Here is a 19670-nt window from a genome sequence, read left to right as displayed (position 1 = left end):
AGGTAGAAGCAGCCAACACCAATCGACGGACGAAAGAGGTCGCATCAGGCATCACGTAGACCATCATATCTCCTCCTTCCGTTTCTTCTCCCCGGAATCCCTCCTTGAACGCAGCCCCGCTTCACCTTGCTCTCTCTGACCTCCTCCACCCTCCCTCCCTAGCCTGAGCCTGACCCTGAGCTTGAGCTTGAGGGCGACTCTGATTCCCCTGTTCGTCTCGCCATGGATCGCCCGCCACATCTCGACATCGACCTCAACAAGACGCCCTCGCCCTCGCCACCGCCGTCGCCCCCGCGCGAGATCGCTGCCCCTGTTGTTGCTCCTCCCCAGCTGCTGCCGCCATCGCCACCCCAGTTCCCGCCTCCCGCCAACGTGCAGGCCCAGCAGCAGCTCGCGTACCAGGCCCGCGAGATAGCGTTGGCCTACCAACGTGGGGAGTGGTGGAGGTCAGCCTGTGCGGCCGCGACCGCGACCGCTGGTTCATCGCTGGAGGTGCCGCCGCCGTCACCGCCGCCGCCGGTTCTCGAGTCGCCCAGTTTTGCTCCTCCGCCGCTGCCGCCGCAGTCGGTTCTCCAGTCACCCTCTTTTGCTCCTCAGCCGCTGCCGCTGCCGCCGGTTCTCCAGTCGCCCACTTTTGCTCCTCCGCCGCTGCCGCCGTCGCCCCAGCTCCCGCCTCCCGCCAACGTGGTCCAAGCTCAGCTGCAGCACGCGAACCAAGCCCGCGAGATAGTGCTGTCGTACCACCGAGGGGAATGGTGCAGGTCGGCCATTCCGGCCACGGCCGCGACCGCAGGTTCGTCGGTGGAGGTGCCCCCTCCAGCGCCAGCGCAGCACCCCGGAGCAGCGGGGTGGGGCGGGCACCCGTGCGCGTCCTGCGGCCTCCCCGAGCTGCCGGCGGGGACCATAATTTGTGACGCCTGCGAACGTGGGTTCCACGAATCCTGCGTCAACGTCCGGTGTCCTCCTTCGCCGGTGCCCACCCCAGGCGTGCGGGTGCGGCGGCCTCAGGTGGCCGTGAACGAGGACTGGGTGTGCCCGGAATGCGAGATTGCTGGCGCCCGCGGTGCCGTACCACTCCACATCAATGCTGCCGTCACCTTCCAAGACATCACCAGGCAGTTATGTCAGCTCCCTCTTGATCATTTCCTTATGATTTTAGATCTTCTTTTCTTTAGCGAATTTTAATTTATATATATAGCTCTGAGAAGTGCATAGATTGTTGCTCGTGCAATCCAGAATTACTTTATGGTTTGAGCCTGCTTGTTATATCAATCGCTGATATGTTTGGTTTGCTACTTCTTATGATAACACATATGCACTTGCTGTCAACACAGCACGTATGATAAAAAAAAATTAGTTGTCGCACTGGTTTGATTTGTGTAATTAGTTTTTTTTGTTGTTGAGAAAAAGTGTAATTAGTTTGTTGCACTGGTATATATACTGGAGCAGTATATACGTATACTATGCTAATCCCTAGTTGTTAGCCTTGTAGACCCGTAGAAGCCCAGTTTGTGTTGCGCTGTATACCCAAGCCCAAAACAAGCCCATGTCTTTAGGCCACCACCGTGAGTTGACCTAGCCACCATCTCCAGTTCAGATTTACTCAAAAAACAAAAAAGATCTCCAGTTCAGATCGATCCCAGACGCCAGACAACGACACTGCCGCGGCGGCGCCATGATAGCTAATCCCGCCGTCTCAGCCCGTGTAGATCCTGCCGTGGTACCGATAGATGCATCATGCCGTCGAGTACACGAGCCCGGCCGGCGGTCACTTTGTTTACTCCTCCAGCAACCGAGTCTGAAGGTATACCGCACAGCTATTCTCCTGTAGATCGTATAATCTGTAGTCTAATTAACGGGCTGACTTATGATACAAGACGATTGATTAATTTACAAATTTGATGTGCCTTTTTTTCTGGTTTTGTTAAAGCACATCTAGATGTGCCATAAGTATTTGCACGTCTACGTTTTGTTATGAAGGTATCTTATTGGTTTCTCTTGCATTGTTGCATGAGATCAATTTTTAACATTTCCCTTTTTCAAAATTCTAGTATAGAACTTTGAACCAGTTCGCTTTAATGTGAATCATGAACTCTTTTGTGAGTTCTCTTCCGGTACATTAAGTTTGGGCCTAGGTATCACTTAGTATGTTGCAGTAAGTTAATGAACCTACCGGGTTCAGAAGAGAAGAGGATTTGGATTGGTGTGATTGATAGAAGAATGTATCACTAGCACGTAGTAGAGTAGAAGGAAATGAGGTACCAGCGATGAAGTTGTCTGGCTGCCGAGCTGTGGATGGAAATTATTGTGGAGGAAAAGGTAGATGGGGATTCTATCGAAACAATGAGCTAGCTTTATTCATTGATTAATGATAGTTCAATGGATCGGAACAACTGGAATGCAACCAACAAAGAAGATCCATGATAAAATCGGAAGTTACATCAATGTGCTTTCGATCTAATGTCTGGCGTTTCTCCATGTCTTCGGTGACGAAACCAGAAAAGATCAAACCTGCACAAGCCAGGCCAGCCATATAGGTTTTGAAGAGCCACATGAGTTGCCTAGCTCAACTGGTGCGAACGTAATATGACCGAGAAAACTGTGGTCGAAGGACACACTCCTTACAAAGCAGGCTGCCAAACTATTGCTAGGATGCACAACTAGTAGAGAAGGCGCAGAGCCCAAATTAAAGAGCATTGAGAACCACTAAGTCTCTGGGGTAGATCTTGATGGTCACACTAGGGTGAGGATTGAGTTGGGAGACCACCATGGGGCCGCCACCACCAAACACAAGCCTAACAAAGAATATACCTAAACTCCTAGCAAAATATTGATCATTACGTCCTAAGTCTAAACCGGTTGTCAAAAGCAAGAGAAATTGCCATTGAAATGGTGGACGATTCGTCCAACGACTAGGGTTTCATGACGTCAGTCTCATGTATAAGGGACATGTGAGCACAAGACGATGCATACAACTTGTATGAAAGGCCCATCACAGAGAGAGATCAAGTATATAATTGTGGTCGAACGCTTGTACCACCACTGTTCTTGACAAACCATCCTCCAACACTAGAGCATGTATCTTCATCCACGTGTAAAATTTTCACTTGATAAGGAAACCCATGGTCGACGATTGTTCCAACACCAATACAACAATAGGACCTTACCAGTGCTCTCCGGCAGTGGTGCGACCCATGAGGAAGAAAGGTTTTGGCATGTTTTTCATGCATGTGGGTCGAGCAATAGTATGGAGAAGCTGGTGCCACCACTAGCAGTAGTTAGTGTTGACACTTAAAATTTCAATGATGGCATAGGCTTATTGATGCATGGTAAGAGAGACAAAAAGAGGGTGGGAAGAGTGCTCACATGGCCGATGGTTGAATACACTCATGTACCCATAGAACTAGTTCTTTTGTATTCACATAATCCAGATGTCGTTTTCAAGATTGGATAGCCTCTACATTTAGAATTTGTTGCGAGTCACAACATTGTGAATATTATCCCTAACCTCTCTTGCACTACAATGCCTGGGACATCAAACAAAAATGTATTGCTTATTTCTGCTAGTGTGGGTGCTAAACCTCTATCGCCATGACAAACTATTTTGGTGCCTCTTGTGTGGTTATTGTCGCGTCATTGCTCAATGTCAGTGGACATGACTCTTGTTGTTAGCTTTCTTTCTTCAGATTAAGTATTTTTTTTGCCTTGACCTCCCGACCTCGCTACACATTCTTTAGCTAGATATCTAAAGGTTCTTTTTAAACTTTGGCATGTCCATGGTTATTTGTTACTCCATCGAGTTCTTTTGTTTGTCTTCAACTTCATACAAAGTCATCGAGTTTTTTATTAACTCATAATGTGGCATCAAGTGATACAATGATAATGAGCACACATCCGACCTGTGCATAACTAAGATGCACACATTCAATACTAGCATGCACACGCAGATCAGATTGGCAAAAAAGCAAAGTCAAAACAGAATGTATGCCACGGTGAGAGAAAGAAAATAACAAAAATGGAAACCATCCAAATAGTGGTCAACGATGTAGAACAACGACCATCGACACCAACCATCCTTTGAAAATATAGTACTATGAGAAGGATTCTTTAAAAGAAACACCCTCACCAAGGAAACGATGTATAAGGGTCATCGTCACCGGATCCATCATCAAAGGCCAGATCATGAGTTTTCACCCTCAAGATCAAGTCCAAGCTAACTCCAAGAACTGTGTTCAACAGGGTAATGACGCAAAAGCACCGCCATTTTCAGGTATGACCAACCAAGGTTAGACCTAGGGTTTCCCCCTAGGAGTTCAAGATCGGGTACTCCAGAAACACCACCCAATCAAAGTAATCATATGTTGCCTCCTCCACTTTTAAAGACCCCGGCAACTGCATATACGCATGGTCATGGTGTGAGATGCGACGCAAGAGATGATCATGCCTTTATGAGCATGCGGTCAAACCACGACAAGAGTCACTTTCCACACCACGACACATACTCTGGTAAGGGCAGAAGGTCACATGCACTGCCCAAATCACAAGTTTGAGATGACCGGGCATACCAGCACCATCCTCACATGATCGATCTACGTGAGATGACATCATCACATGCCGCCACTATCATCGTGACAACAGATTACATCAGGATGGAGGACACAACCACTGTCCTGCAACACCAACGGCGATGTAGATAAATCTTGCTGCATGTCGACGTCCGACCCTTACAGTGGCCAATGCCACGTCAACACAGGCAACACCGGTTAGTCAAGCATGACCAACAGTGCACAATAGCGCACTGGCCAGATTGGGCGCGACAACCGCGGCATCTGTTGCATGGCCACCGTCACACCCCCTTTGGTACACGGGCAATGGCCGCGACATCTACTGCGTCGCCACCCCCTCATCCCACCATGCCCTAACCCTGAAGAGGCGCCTTCGGAGCTGGGCTAACCCCTGTTAGATGAACAGACTCTCCAAACCGGCGGCATGATGGTTGTGCCGGCTTCCATTCCTCCGCCACTTAGGTGTGCGGCAACACAATGCCATCAGGAATAGGAAAGGCGTGTTGCAGCCCCTACCTTGCCATGAATTGTTGTTGCGCTGCATCATGTCTGCCATTACCGAGTCAAGTCATCGCAAAGGAGTAATGAACGACAACATGAATGGAGCCTCGTTGTCGTCGTCATCTGCACGGGCAAGCCCTCCGGCCACTTCTGGAGGCGATGAGGAGAGGATGCTAAGGAAGAGGACCGACCGAGAATGTGCATCAGATGGTTATATGTGTCGCTCACGCGGAGGGCGTGGGGGCAGATTTGGTTTGTCGCCTGCCCTTTTCGCATTTATGTATGAACTTCTATGGAGTCCGCGACCATTATCGCGGCTCAAAAATTATCATCACTATGTTTCTACTTGCGGCTGCTATTGCTAGTTTTTAACAATTTCCATTATTTTCCGTTAACGTGGAAACTCTTTATTACACCTTACTTGTAGTTGGTCATTTGGTCTAACTCCTTATAGCGGTTCAATTTGAGATGTTAACCCATCTTTCTTTCTGCCGTTCGACCAACTATAAACATAGTTCTAATGTGAAATTGGAAACATCGTTGTATCTGAAATTAAATAGTTGTTAGGTACTTTACGAAGGCTTTGAGTGACAAACTCTCAAGGTTTAACAATGGTAATGTTTGATCGCGAGTGTCACATGTATTTTCTTAATGATCCATGACACAATTTAGTGCATCTTCATAGAAGTCTGAGTGGGACCTTCTACACAACCGATTAGTTAAGCTCGTGAGATATTACATCTCAACACACGCGTAGATGGTGATTCTCGGAGAGGTATGCCATGGTATCCACCTATGTAGCCAGTGGCATCTATGTGAACTTCTATGTGACGATTTCGCCACACAAAGGGAATTACCTTAGGCGAACCAAGGAAGAGACACCATGCGAGCCATACTATTGAGTAACCTCATATAGTAAGTCGACGACCTACACCCTACAAAACTCCCATATTGCAAGATCTATGAGAATCCTCACAATCAAGGGTATACTTGATTTGCTCATGGTCACATTTTGCCATATTTTCTAGAATGAAGATTTTTCCTATTTATCGATATATTCATGGTGAACTTGCTAAGATGCATTTCCTATGTGTGCAAAAGAGCCTATGCTTGAGAGGAAAACAATAAAGAATGAAGTGAAATTATCTCCCAAGGACACTCTTCTCTTCACTTGTGCCTCGTCCTATTCAAGGAACAACCACGCAACTTCCTTCATATGACAACAACCATGCAACTTCCTTCATATGACATTTACGGTGCCATGAACGAAGATACATAATTTTCGCATGCTCACCATAGCTTTTGCCATCAACTCTTCTTGGGGCAAGTTGAATGCCAAAACCAACAATATGGTGGCCATACTCACACATGGACACCTTCGAGAACATCAAACCGCCTACAATATGTCATGACCATATAGGAGGGTGTGGTGGAAACATTGGATGCAGATACAAATACAGATGATATCAAAGCTAAACTTGGGAGAGTAGCGTACTACCTCATTCTGATAATAGATACACATAAACGGATAATACACACATGTGGAGAGTATTTAAATGTCGGACAAAATCACAAGATTAAAGGGAATGGATAACAACTAGAAGCACGTAATAAACTCTAGAAGGTTGTAAACTTTCACATGTAAATCACTAGGAGGCAACCACACCATGGTGTAAATTAGTAACATCCATATGACAAGTTTGTTATTAAAGTTCTGTAGAAGTCGGATTATCCTATTTAAGAGGGTTGGTTATTAATATTTCTACACAAACATAATCCTAGTACCGTCGCATATTAGAAATAATATATCTAGTGTGCCGGGTTCAAAATCAGAGCATATAGTATCTAGATGTAAAAGATCTCATACCATACTTTATTTATACAGGATACTTAAATGGTCCAATTCAGTAATTATCCAAGTCACATTGCCCTCACATATGGGTGGCCACAATATCATCTATTAGTTATGTTTCCTTATGGGGCCACACCATATGGCCTTCTGGATATAAAAGTTGCATATTTCCTCGCATGGTGCTACCAGTTAGGTTTAGGTATTTGATTTTTACTCCTCAAGCCACAACTCGTCTCTCTCCTAGTCTTTTTTTCTTGGTCTTCTTTAGTCGAGTTCCTCTCGATCTCCTCTCACTATCATCTTCATCCCACTATCGCTGTCGCGTCCCCTTGTTGATAGCCACATTCACATTGCCTAGATTGACAATTGTTGCCTGTCTCGCTCTAATAAGGTTCAGTTGGCAACCGCTCCTCTCCATCAGATCCGTTGGAAAGCCACTCTCGTGTGCCTCTTGCATACCATGTTCTATTTATCCATTGGATTCTTACATGGTCCAATTCAGTCCGAGCTTCCAACCGAGCCATGTCCTTTTTGCCTGCCCACACACTCCCATAAATTGTAAGTGGGTGTACAAGGTTAATACTTATTGTGATGGTTCTTTTGAGTGCTACAAGGCTCGTCTTATTGCTCATGAATTTCCTCATGAGCATGGTTGTGCTTACGACCAGGCATTTTCTCATGTGGCCCACAAAAACAGAGTTTGCACCCTTGGTGTGGCTTCTGTTCGTCACTGGTTTGTCTCTCAACTTGATGTCAAGAATGCATTTATTAATGTTGAGTTATCCGGGATGTCTATACAAGGGCCTCTATTAACCATGTTTTGTATGGAAAACCCACCACTCATCTATTCAATTCCTCTTTTAACATGACAACCAACTAAAAAATAGTTCCCTAATTCGGCCTTATAATGTTTAGTGTATTGGAAGGGCCGCGTTATGTTTACCTAATTTGCTCATGCGGTGCTAATCCTGCGCTGACTCAGCCCATCTGACTAGTTTTTAGCATTTTAGCATGCATCCAGCCCATCTGACATCGGCCCAACCCAATCTCACTCACTCTCGCAGACGCGACACATATAACGACCCATCGACCTAACCTAGCCAACTCAACACTCTCATTCCCCGTTTTCCACCAGTTCGATAGCTCATGACCTAGGGCGGCGGTGGCTCTTGAAGCGGAGCGGCGGCGGCGGCTCTTGAAGCAGAGCGGCGGCGCCGTCTTGTAACTCTTGAGTGAAGGAGACGACGGCGGTCCGTGAGCGGTATCAGCTTCTCTTCATCCCATCCCCAAGTAGCGGCGTCGGCCACGCCTCCAACTCCAGCAAGTCAGTGGCGAAGCGCTGATGTCACCCAAGCAGCCGATGCCGGCAAGTCAGGCAGCAAGTAAGAGCATCCTCTCTTCATCCCGTCTCCGAGTAGCGTCGGCCTCATTCTATTTCCTCCCCCAAGTCCCATCCGCGTCCCGTGCTCCTGTCGCCGTGGGAGAGGAAGCTAGTTGCGCTGAACTTGTCGCTACCGTGCTGCTCCTCGATGCCAGCCGTTGCTATTTCTTTTCATTGAACAAAACAGCTTGATTCAATGTTAGATCACCTATAGTCCAACTAGAGTTTGTTGTCTTAATTAGAAGTAGTTGGTATCAACCTAATTCTACATCTGTCGTGCTTGGTACCCATTTAGGTGTATCCACTTGTTCTTCTCTCATATTACTAATTTACTACTGTTTGTCCTCTGTAAGCTTTGTTCTGTGTAAGCCCAAACCACTTCTGAATTTGGCCCCTACAATGGGACCATCAAACATATTAGCATGCCTGGCTGTTCTCTGTAAGCTTTATTAATTTTTCCATGTCATGTACTGTGCAAGAAATGGTTTTAGATTTGCTTACTGACGGTTTGTCGAGCTGTTGTACGATGTGGCCTGGGCTTGCAACAGGGTATCAAAGGAATGTGAATGGTTGTGCCATTGATTTGGACCTTGTGCATGTATTGCTCCTGTAAAAAATGTAGTTGCTAAAATCCTTATTTTTGGATATATTTGGCATTTATTTATTTGCAAAATGCTATGTTCAAATATAGGATGCTATTAGCGCGCTATAATTTGTGTAGCATCTGGAGAAGGGCGAAGCTATAATTCATAGTGTCCTACTTTTTTGCGGGCATCGTGCTATTTTATTCATTGATGACAACTCTCACATGTCTGCAATTGTTTCAGTTCATAAACATTTTACCCAATTGTTAGCAAAATGTCTCCTTTCCTTTCTTAAAGCATTTCAATAGCATATACAACATATAAAGCATTTCAATAACATATACAGCATATAAAGCATTTCAATATCTTAAGGTTTTAGTTCTTTCCTATTTTAGATGAGTTATTCCATAAATATTGCAAGGATGATCTCCTTTGGATACTGAGCCATGGTCACGTGTCAGATTGTTTGGTTCTTATATTTTGAAAAGATATATTTCATACTAAATTTATAGAAAAAGAATGTCAGTCAGAAAGTAATGTTCTATGCTTTCGATCATCAACCCTCACACATGCCCTTTTTTGGAATTTCTCGTCTACTTATGTACTTACAGAAATCATTCAACCAGGTTTCCCTGCACCAAATTCTTCTACTTTATTGTTTATATATACAGCCATTTCTTGTAAGATATACATGCTGGAACGGTGATGTGGAATTTGTTAAATGTACATAAAGTACCTTTAGTGATTATTTTCAAGACTTGGCTGTATATATGTGCTATCCTTCTGTACAATGTTTTGTTATCTTGATGATTGTTGTTCTCTACCTTTAGTGATCATTATGGCGTTGAATTTTCTTAATTGTGTTGTCTTTGCATATTAGTGTGTTAAGAAGTCTATAACCATAACAGTTGAACAGGTTGTGCCCCAATAATTTCCAGTAGCACTGCAAACTAAATTATAGAGCAACCAAATCATTATTGTCTTTCCATTGTTTTAGACTACTTTTATATGCTATGGCGAAGAGAATAAGCGCTGAAAGCATGCTTGCGTTTATAGCCGGTTCATTGTGTTACAGAGGAGTGCTTTCATTATTGTAGATGATGCTTGCTGTTTTATTGTCAAGTAGTTATTATTTTGCTTACTCTTGAAATATCCGTTCGAAAGAAAAACTTCTGATTTCTTGAAATTTTGCTTTTCGCAAAGAAAAGTGAAACTACAAGTAACTAGTGGCAGCTATTTAGCAATAGACTTTATAAACTGGACTGTTTCTGGGTTCTCCGAAATAATAATATCAGAAATGTTATAGGAAGTTTTCTAATATCCTTTGTTGTACAGACATTATCATTAGAAGAGAGTTAATATTTTCTTTTAATCCTCACAGAGTAAGTGTTGCTGATGGAGCTCATTCCACTGAATTGGCTACTCCACATTTTGAGGGGCTGCAGTTGAATAGTACAACTCCTTTTGGTAAGGATATTAGAGCATTTATATGTACTACAAGAGAGATGCATTTGCTTTTTGTTGGAGATTTTCCACACCTTTTAATCTTTTATGCACTGTAATTTTTAGACAGCAGTTTGCTGTGCTAATATCATCAAGATCAACTTCTGCTTGCCCCCGTGTTCAGTGCATGTGTGGCCGCTTAGGCGTAGTATGTGTTTATCCATAAAAGGCAATTTAATTCCAGTTCCAAAAAGTTATATGGGTCATGCTACCGTTTTGATGCTATAGGTGTCTGGTCTTATAATAATCTATTTCTGGCTATCATATTGCAGACGCGAATCATTTTACGCCAGCATTTGATCTTCCGGATTGTTTTAGCATGAGACAACAATTTCCTCATGTGGGTCAAAATGCCATTGCTGATGGAAATACAGAACATGGGTCAAACCATTCACGCCGCAGGAGAAGAGATTTTCCACAAATATCAGCATTGCCCAAGTTATCTGAGAAGAACGAGTTTGGATGTTCCAGCACTTTTATGCAGCCATCAGTTTCTACGAAAGCAACAGCCCCGAGTCCTATAGAAGATACAAATCCACCAAAGCCTCCAAAATTTCTTGCGGAATCTTGCAACCGTCAACCACATCATGGCAGTGTGAGTATCTCATTACCTGTTTCAGATTCGGTTTCTTCATCTAGTGTCCATTTTAGATGTTATTGTTTTCCACTGGTACAGTCTTTGTTTTTTTATACTTCAGTTCGTTTTTCTTGCGTTCACTTTGGTGCTGATTTTGATAACGCTGCTTTGTTGTGTTGTTACTCTAGGTTGGCCTACCTATTCAATATCAAGATTTCTTTATAACTAACTTGGGAGAAATTGATAAAAATGCAAGCTACCACAATTGCCAGCAGATATGGCCAGTGGGTTTTACATCTTACTGGCATGATAGAGTTACTGGTTCACTCTTTGAGTGTGAGGTGTGTGATGGAGGGAGTTCGGGACCTTTGTTTAAGGTCAGAAGGTTACCATGTTCAATGTTCCCCCTTCCAGTGGCCTCGACGATTCTCTCCCAGAATGGTGCAAGGAATGCCGATACAACTGAAACAAAGAAAGTAGCAGTTTTATTGGATATGCTGCTAATGGTATGGATGATAATCTTTATATGATGATGGATATTCCCTCTGAGACCAATCAAGATTTCTTATCATGTCTTGCAAATGATACAGAGGATAAAAGGACTTATTTGGATTGTAATGATGTACAGAGTCCAAATATGATGTCACAAATACTGCCATCAAATTCTGAGAATGTTCCACCAAGTAAAGAAGTCAATATTAATGACCAAATTGGTGAGTTTACATTTGAGGGAACATCATCCTCTTCAGTATGGGGGATGATTTCTTCTGCTATGGTGGAAGCTTGTGAAAAAATGTACAAGGAACATGGGCATCTGGTATTCTCATGCACACACAACTACGAAAATCATTTATTAAACAAGGGGAGTGGATGTCAGGACTTCGATGGTCCTTACGCTCCCTTAACTAGATTTTGCTCATCCAATGGCCCTAGTATACCACGAATTACAGAAAAGAAGAATGATGTGGAATCTACTTATGCATTACTGAAGAAGTGGTTATACCGCGATAGAATTGGGCTTGATTTGGATTTTGTACAAGAAATTGTGGAGTATCTTCCTAGATCCATATCTTGCATAAATTACCAGTTCTTGTGCAATAGGACCGAATTTCTCTCTTCTGTGACAGTTGCAAGTGGTTTACTTTTATCTGTGCATGAAGATGGTCAAAGTAATGGAGATGCATCATATGGTAAACATGGTGCGGTGACTGGGGTACATGATCATGCTCAGCCCAGCGGTTCTATCGTCCGCGAGCTACCTCCGGGACGTCCTATTAGCCGTAAGCTTCAACCAGAATTGGCGGCAGATGTATTCAAGGTAGATCTTTACATATCTGTTACTGGTTCTACTATTTGAAGAAACACATCTTTACAAAGTTGTGCATTTCCTTTTTATTCTTGCATCCTCTTATCATTGAAATGTTCTTGTAGATATGGGAGTTTTTGGGGCGCTTTGCTGAAATCATTCATCTGAAAGAAGTGCCTTCATATGAAGAATTAGAAGATGAACTTGCTGACCCATGGCCAACTTGTGCAAGTCAGAAAGAATCACTGTCAAAGGGCACTAAACAATGTAGGGATTACTCTTCACCAATGAATTCCCCGACAAATGCTTCCATATCACATTTAAATACTGAATCTGGTCTATCCAACAATGAAGAGATTGTCTCTGTATTTATTCCTATTGAAACTTCCTCTATGAAGGAAGCTGGTCTAGATAAATTGGCAGCTCAGACACTTGGCAGGTGCACTGGAACAGTATTACCCGGGGTTCACCTTACACTAATTAAGGTTCTTTTTGGTGAGCTATTCTCAAAGCTGAACATTGACCAAAAAGAACCAAAACCCAGGCGCGGAAGAAAGAAGGACACTGAGAGCCTTATTTCAACAAAGGAATTTAGCATTCATATGCCAACTGCTAACAGGTTGACTTGGCCAGAGTTGGCTAGAAGGTATATGATAGCTATTTCTTCCATAAATGGGTGCATGGATGTGTCTGATATTTCCTGTCGAGAAGTGGTGAAGTTATTCCGCTGCCTACAAGGTGATGGTGGCATACTGTGCGGAGCAGTACCTGGGGTTGCCGGCATGGAGAAAGATGCCCAGGTAAGCATTTTATTTCTACAATTAGCTGAACATTGTGATTCATTTGGATCATGCCTTCCTTTCCTTCTTGAATCAGACATGAGTTGTAGTCTTTAGATTGCGGCATGCTATGGTTAATTGCTATCTGTTTTAGATTCTTCTTCATTTTTTTACTTATTAATATTTGCTTTCATTGCAACACTGTGCAATTATATTATCCACATTAACTCTTCATAATATTATGTTTCTATGTTGTTTCCATGACGGAAATAAGACATGTCCCCATTTTATCATGCTTAGGAAAAAAACCTTGGTTTTTGGGGTTAGCTGTCCCATCAGTATTGCTTTCTGTTTTTTAGGGTAAAACAACAGGGAATGCCATTACTCTGTATTTATATGTGTTTTTTTAGTAATAATGAAAAGAGGTATGCACAAGCCTAGCAAGGTGGGTATAATCAGTTAAGAGACTCTACCCATTTGTTTTTCTATGATTTTGTCCAGAGCTTTTCCACCTGTATGCAGAAATTTTGTTGTTAAATCTTATATGTGGAGACAAGATTATTGTTTTTGCTTATTTGGCTAGAGATATCTTGACTACATTGATTCCTTGTCCAGCTGTGTGATATTTTGAAAACATTCGTTGTATAATTTATCTATAGTTTTTTGTTCACCCGCTAAGAGATATCATAAATTTCCGGTGTTCTTATTTTAGGCAATGGTAAATTTTAGGTGTATTTTGGCTGCACTGTAATTATTGTCTTGTATTTTCAGCTGCTTCTGGAGACGGAGAATTTTCAGCTGCTTCTGGAGACGGAGAATTTGATATGCAGTTCTCTACCAAGTGATGGAAACAAGGTTTTCATGATGGATTACAAGTATTCTGCCGAGGTCCCTATTGCTGATAACAGAACATTGCCAGATTGGGCAGAACAACTAGAGCGTGTGAGAAAATTACCGACAAATGTGGGAACGAGAATTAGAAAGTGTGTTTATGAAGCTTTGGACCGAAAACCACCAGAATTGGCAAGGAAAATTTTGGAACATTCGGTAAGTAAGGAGGTCTACAAGGCTAATGCATGTGGACCAACCAAGGTTAGTAATGCTCCTCCAAGCTGCAATCATTGTATTATTGCAATTCCAGAATGCGTTTATTTTCCTTTTATTTTGGCTTTAACCTGTTCTCAGGCCCTTATAAAACCCCTTTGATTGATACTTTTGACTACCTTTTTATTAGAATTATTATTTACCATGATACTTTTGTCTATATTTTATTTTGAGGACCCTTGTGACTAGGGGAATATTTGGAAAATACAGTAAAAGATTATTCTTTTTCTTGTTACAGAAAGCTGTTTTATCTGTGTTGTCAGAGGCATGCCGTGTAATAGTGCCACAGAAACCTGAAAACCCAAGAAATGAAAGGAAAACTATTTCCATCTCAGAGGTTATCTTGAAGAAGTGTCGTATTGCTCTGCGGCAAGCCATTTCCATAGATGAATATAAGCTTTTGGGGGATCTGCTTGGTACTATGCGAGTGAACTTTAATGAGTATGAGGATCAGGCCATCCTTGGATTTTCTGGTATGGTGCCACGCCCTTTGGACTTCCGCACAATTGATATAAGGTTGGCTATGGGAGCTTACTGTGGATCTTGGGAGACTTTTTCTGAGGATGTGCAAGAGGTACGTGTTTCCTTAACACCCTTTTTTGTATTATGCTATATATGGTCATTTAGGCGTGGGATGTTTTCTCAGATTTTCCAAAGATGACTCCATGTGACTGCAAATACTCCTGTTGCGTTAGCCTTTGCTAACTGTTCGATCAGCAAAGGAGTTGTAATAGACAGTGTGCTGAAACTTGAAAATCAAGCTGACGGTTAGCTTGTGCACAAACTAGAAAAATTTCTAGTTTCAGCACACTTTCTGTTAGCTTGTGCACAAACCAAAAAATTTCTGATATGTTATGTTTACCTGCAGGTAATCCGTAATATGCAAATTATATTTGCTGATCAAACGGATGTACTGCAAATGGTTGAAGAATTCTCTAAGACTTTTGAATCAATGTATAAGACTGAGGTTTGTTATCCATTTCTGTATGGTAGTTTACTGCTTCGAACACCTACTTTTCAGCTGGTTAAAGGACATTTTTACCAAATCGTATCATTTGTTTGCAGAACATCAACCCATGCTCTGTATTTCCTGGTCTTTTGTGCAATACTTGACTACCACCTTTCATTTAAGGAAAACATGGGTATTGTTCAAACTATGTTTTCCTTAACTGAAAGTTTTTTCCCAAAAGTTTTTTGTTTGAAAAAACTTTCGGTTAAGGAAAACATAGTTTGAACAATATGGCTCCTTTTTTTTTGCATGTCATACGATGTGAAAAATTCTGAGTAGGACTGTGCTCAGATCTTGTGATTACTCAATTGCAGTAACTATATATGTTAAAATAGTTACATGTTGAAATGTTTAGTGCTACATATCTGCTCGCTCAAGGTTAGCACAGGAATTAGAAGAAAAAGGGATGATGTGGGAGCTAATAATATGCTACTGACTTCATTAGAAGTTCAGCACAATATATGAACTATGGAGTATATGGGCAAATGAACAGTGCTTTTACTTTTACTATAATGTAAACTGCATTGGTTATGGTCATACTGTAACTGATCACGAGTGACTAATAATTTACCGACTATGACGCCAATTTTGTTTACTAATTTATATTACCAAGGATTTTAGTAAACCTTTTGGCTTTCTGTTCTTTTTACATGGCTGGTGCAGGTGCTCGACCTTGTTCAGAAATTTGATTGTTACCTGTCTAGTGAGAATACTGGTTCAGAAATTCAGGAGGAGCTACATGATATTTTGACTGCAGCAACCAAATTACCTAAAGCTCCATGGGAGTATGGTATTTGCAAAGTGTGTGGCATTGATAGAGACGATGACAATGTTCTCTTGTGTGATGATTGCGACTCGGAATACCATACTTACTGCCTGAAGCCACCAGTAGCTCGTATACCAAAAGGAGACTGGTTCTGCCCGTCATGCATGTTGAAGAAATCACATCTTGACCAGGGTGCTCAGGATTTGAAACAACGACGAAAAGGAGCAGAGTCTCATGCCTTTAACGACAAACCATCGTGCATGTCAGCTCAAAAGAAATCACATCTTGACCAGGCTGTCGAGGATTTGAAACAACAACAGAAAGGAGCCGAGTCTCGTGCCTTTAACGACAAACCATCGTGCATGTCAGCTCAAAAGAAATCACATCTTGACCAGGGTATTCAGGATTTGAAACAACAACGAAAAGGAGCCTTTCACGACATGCTTATTAAGTTAGCTGCAACAGTGGAACAAAAGGAGTACTGGGAGCTTAGCACACAAGAGGTACGTGCTTACTCTTCTATGTTTCAAGAAGATATCTCTATTGTTTAATGTTTGGAATTTTTTGGTCTTTGTTTATTGCACAGTTTGTTGTATTCCTTTATATTAAGAAAAATGAAGTGGAAGCTTGAGAGATCAGACCAGTAAGACCAAATGGGGCATTTTTCTTGTGCAAAATTTAAGCTGGTCAGACCTCACTCCTTAGTTATATGATATCAGACCAACTTTTTCCAATATTGGATGTATAGGCACCCTGAAAATCGACCTGTTTTACCTTTGCTGGCATTACCTGGGGTTTCCTTGACTTATATATATATATTATAACACTTGGCAATTACCCGCCCATCATATATAGTGGTAGATAAATGTATAATTTATGTTGTCACAACAATCAAAAAAGGTTAATTATTAAAGTGTTGTTGGGTGCAGCCCATGGTCTCGTAGTTTTAAATTCTTTGTGCAAACATGCTAGGACAAGTCGACAGCTCTTCTGCCATCTTATTACCTGAAAAAATAAGGTCATGTTTTCAGAAAATTTCAACATAAATTTCCAGCCCCATGATTCTCAGATTGAACGTATTTATTCATTGATATATGATTTCCCGTGTAAACAGAACAATTTGGCTTGGAGTATTTACGTTCAAAGATAAAGGCACAAGGGATAAGCGGAATGATTTTCTCTGACGCCTTGTATTGTCAGTCTAAATAATCTCATTGATATTGTAATTGGAACTTGATTTTATAAATTTGGCTATTAGCCCATGTCTTGGACGATTTTCCTTCAAAGTCTGCATAGAACTGTGGATGTACGTTCGTATTGTGTATTTACTCGTTTGACCTGATATAATTTTACTTGGGCAGATCATCTTTTCTCTATTTTACTGTATACCTAATAATTGATTTGTGTGCTGATTTTCATAGTGGACAAATTGACAACCTACATTTTCTAACATGTATCTTCAAAATGCAGAGAATAGATATGCTGAAATTTCTATGTGATGAAATGCTCAACACGGTCCTGATAAGAGAACATATAGAAAAATGTCCAGATAAGCTGAATGATCTCCAGAAGAAGTTTCATGCGTTGAATTTTGAATTGAAAGATTTGAAACATAAGGAGGAAATGAGGAATTCATATGCTATACATTGTTCTGGACTTGAGGAAAATCAACACAATGAAGTGGCCATAGCATCGGGCCATCTCGAAAAGGCTGATGAAATGGATACTTTATCGGACCAGATTTCAAAAGTCCAGGATTCAATTTGCACAGTGGAGTCACAGCTTAATGTCGCATCCCTGAGAAGAGATTTTCTGGGAAAAGATTCCTTGGGTCGATTGTACTGGGTTTTAGGACGATCTGGTAAACGTCCTTTGCTGGTCGCCGATGGAAGCATGCTGATATGCAAGGAGAGGGACATCTACCCACCCACTACTTCTGATTGTAAAGGATGGAATTCTGCATCTCCTGTCATTTATGAATCGGATGAAGAAATCGGAACTCTTATTGACTGGCTAAGGGAATACGATCCAAGGGAGAAGGAGCTGAAACATGGTATCCAGCAGTGGCAGCGGCAGCGGCATCACCTGGGTAATTTTGTTCTCAGTGATCCTCCAGTACCATCCAAGGCGTCCAACAGCGAGCAGCAGCTTATGGAACTTCCCAGTACCAAGGCTGCAACAATTTTGGAGAAAACATGCCGCTGCGACTGCTTGGAGCGTATATGGCCTGGTCGACACCACTGCACAGCATGTCACGAGACTTACTTGACATCAACGGAGTATGAAGGTCATGCTGGAAAGTGCAATGCACATGTCAACAAGGAGATCGATTCTGCTAATCCTAGCTCCTCCACCGCTGAGTCGACAAAACCGATCAAGTCATGCCCATATGACTTTGAAGAGATTTGCAGAAAATTTGTCACGAATGATTCAAACAAGGAGATAGTGAAGAATATTGGACTCATTGGATCAAACGGAGTTCCGTCTTTTGTCCCTTCACCTGCAGCTTGTCTTGATCCTCCAGTTCTTCTGAATCGAAACAAAAAAGATGGCATCCGAAATGATGATTTGGTTTCCAGCTCCTTAGAGGAATGCCAGGCAATGTCGTCTGCACACAATTTGGGGCAGGAGGGGTCCAATTCTGCTCAAAATTGTCCTGGCAGTACTTCCTGTGATGAAAATTTGTCAAAATCTAAGGAGCCAGCCCCTGATACTAATACTACCTCCAGTGAGGAGGCAGCATCTTCTGCAACGGACAAGCCAACAAGATTGCTAGCTGTTAATGGTGCTTGGTCCCGGAGTCAGCATTGAGGCCTGTTACAGGAAGAAACTCTCATATCCTAAAGCAGCAAAAAATAAATTTGCTTGATATAGATGCAGCGTTGCCTGAGGAAGCTTTGAGAGGCTCAAAGTCTCAACAATGGAGACGGCGTTCATGGCGTGCTTTTGTGAAGAAAGCAGAATCAATATCCGAGGTGACTCACATGATCTATTAATTTATTCAACTTTGTGCCACAGAAAAAATATATCTATCTAGTATCCATTAAGAGCTCTATAACATCATCTCCATATATACAAAATAAATACTTGAGAGCGCTGTTATTTATCCGTTGCACTGGCTAATCGTATCTATGCATGCCTCTTCCAGATGGTAGTGGCGACCAGTGTGCTGGAGAGTATAATAAAATCTGAGTTCCTAAAGAATGATTGGTGGTACTGGTCCTCCTTCACAGCAGCTATCAAGACCTCAACTGTATCCTCGCTCGCTCTCAGGATCTACACCCTCGACGACTGTATCATGTACACCAAGGAGCCTAACACCGTGACGGCTGACAGTACAAAGGTTGCAAACCTGCGCCGCTCTATTGTATAACCCAAACTTAGATGTTCCGCAGATGGTGCAAAACAATGTGATGCTGTGGTGACAGTTTTGGTTATGTGGTCCCTTGAGACTTTAATTTAGGGCTAACTTTGATTCTCGTGTTCCTGCCAGGGTGCAACCTTGACCATTCATTTTAATGTCATATTTACCAGACTATTGTTTTGCGCCTTGGAGATATGTTCAGGTCGGCGAAGAAGGAAATGTGTTGTTTCAATGATATGGCAGCGGCAAGAGCTGGCGTTTAATTTTTCCGCCAGGACCAGGGTTGTTTTTTTCCTTTTTGGGCTAACTTGTTTTGGTTTTCAGGGTCAGGGATACAGATCATTTATGTTAGGTTTGCGAACCCGAGGATCTGGTGCCA

At 42.3% G+C, this 19670-nt stretch overlaps 1 pseudogene; it reads left to right on the top strand.

Annotated features, from left to right (window-relative positions):
- Nucleotides 1-222: 222 nt before the first annotated feature.
- On the top strand, nt 223-19465 carry LOC123397443 (annotated as a pseudogene).
- The last annotated feature ends 205 nt before the right edge of the window (nt 19466-19670 follow it).

This window comes from Hordeum vulgare, chromosome 5H (genome assembly GCF_904849725.1).
Source record: "Hordeum vulgare subsp. vulgare chromosome 5H, MorexV3_pseudomolecules_assembly, whole genome shotgun sequence".
NCBI classification, from domain to species: Eukaryota; Viridiplantae; Streptophyta; class Magnoliopsida; order Poales; family Poaceae; genus Hordeum; species Hordeum vulgare.
The sequence above is the reverse complement of the archived record's forward strand: the minus strand, read 5'-3'. Positions and strand labels throughout refer to the sequence as shown.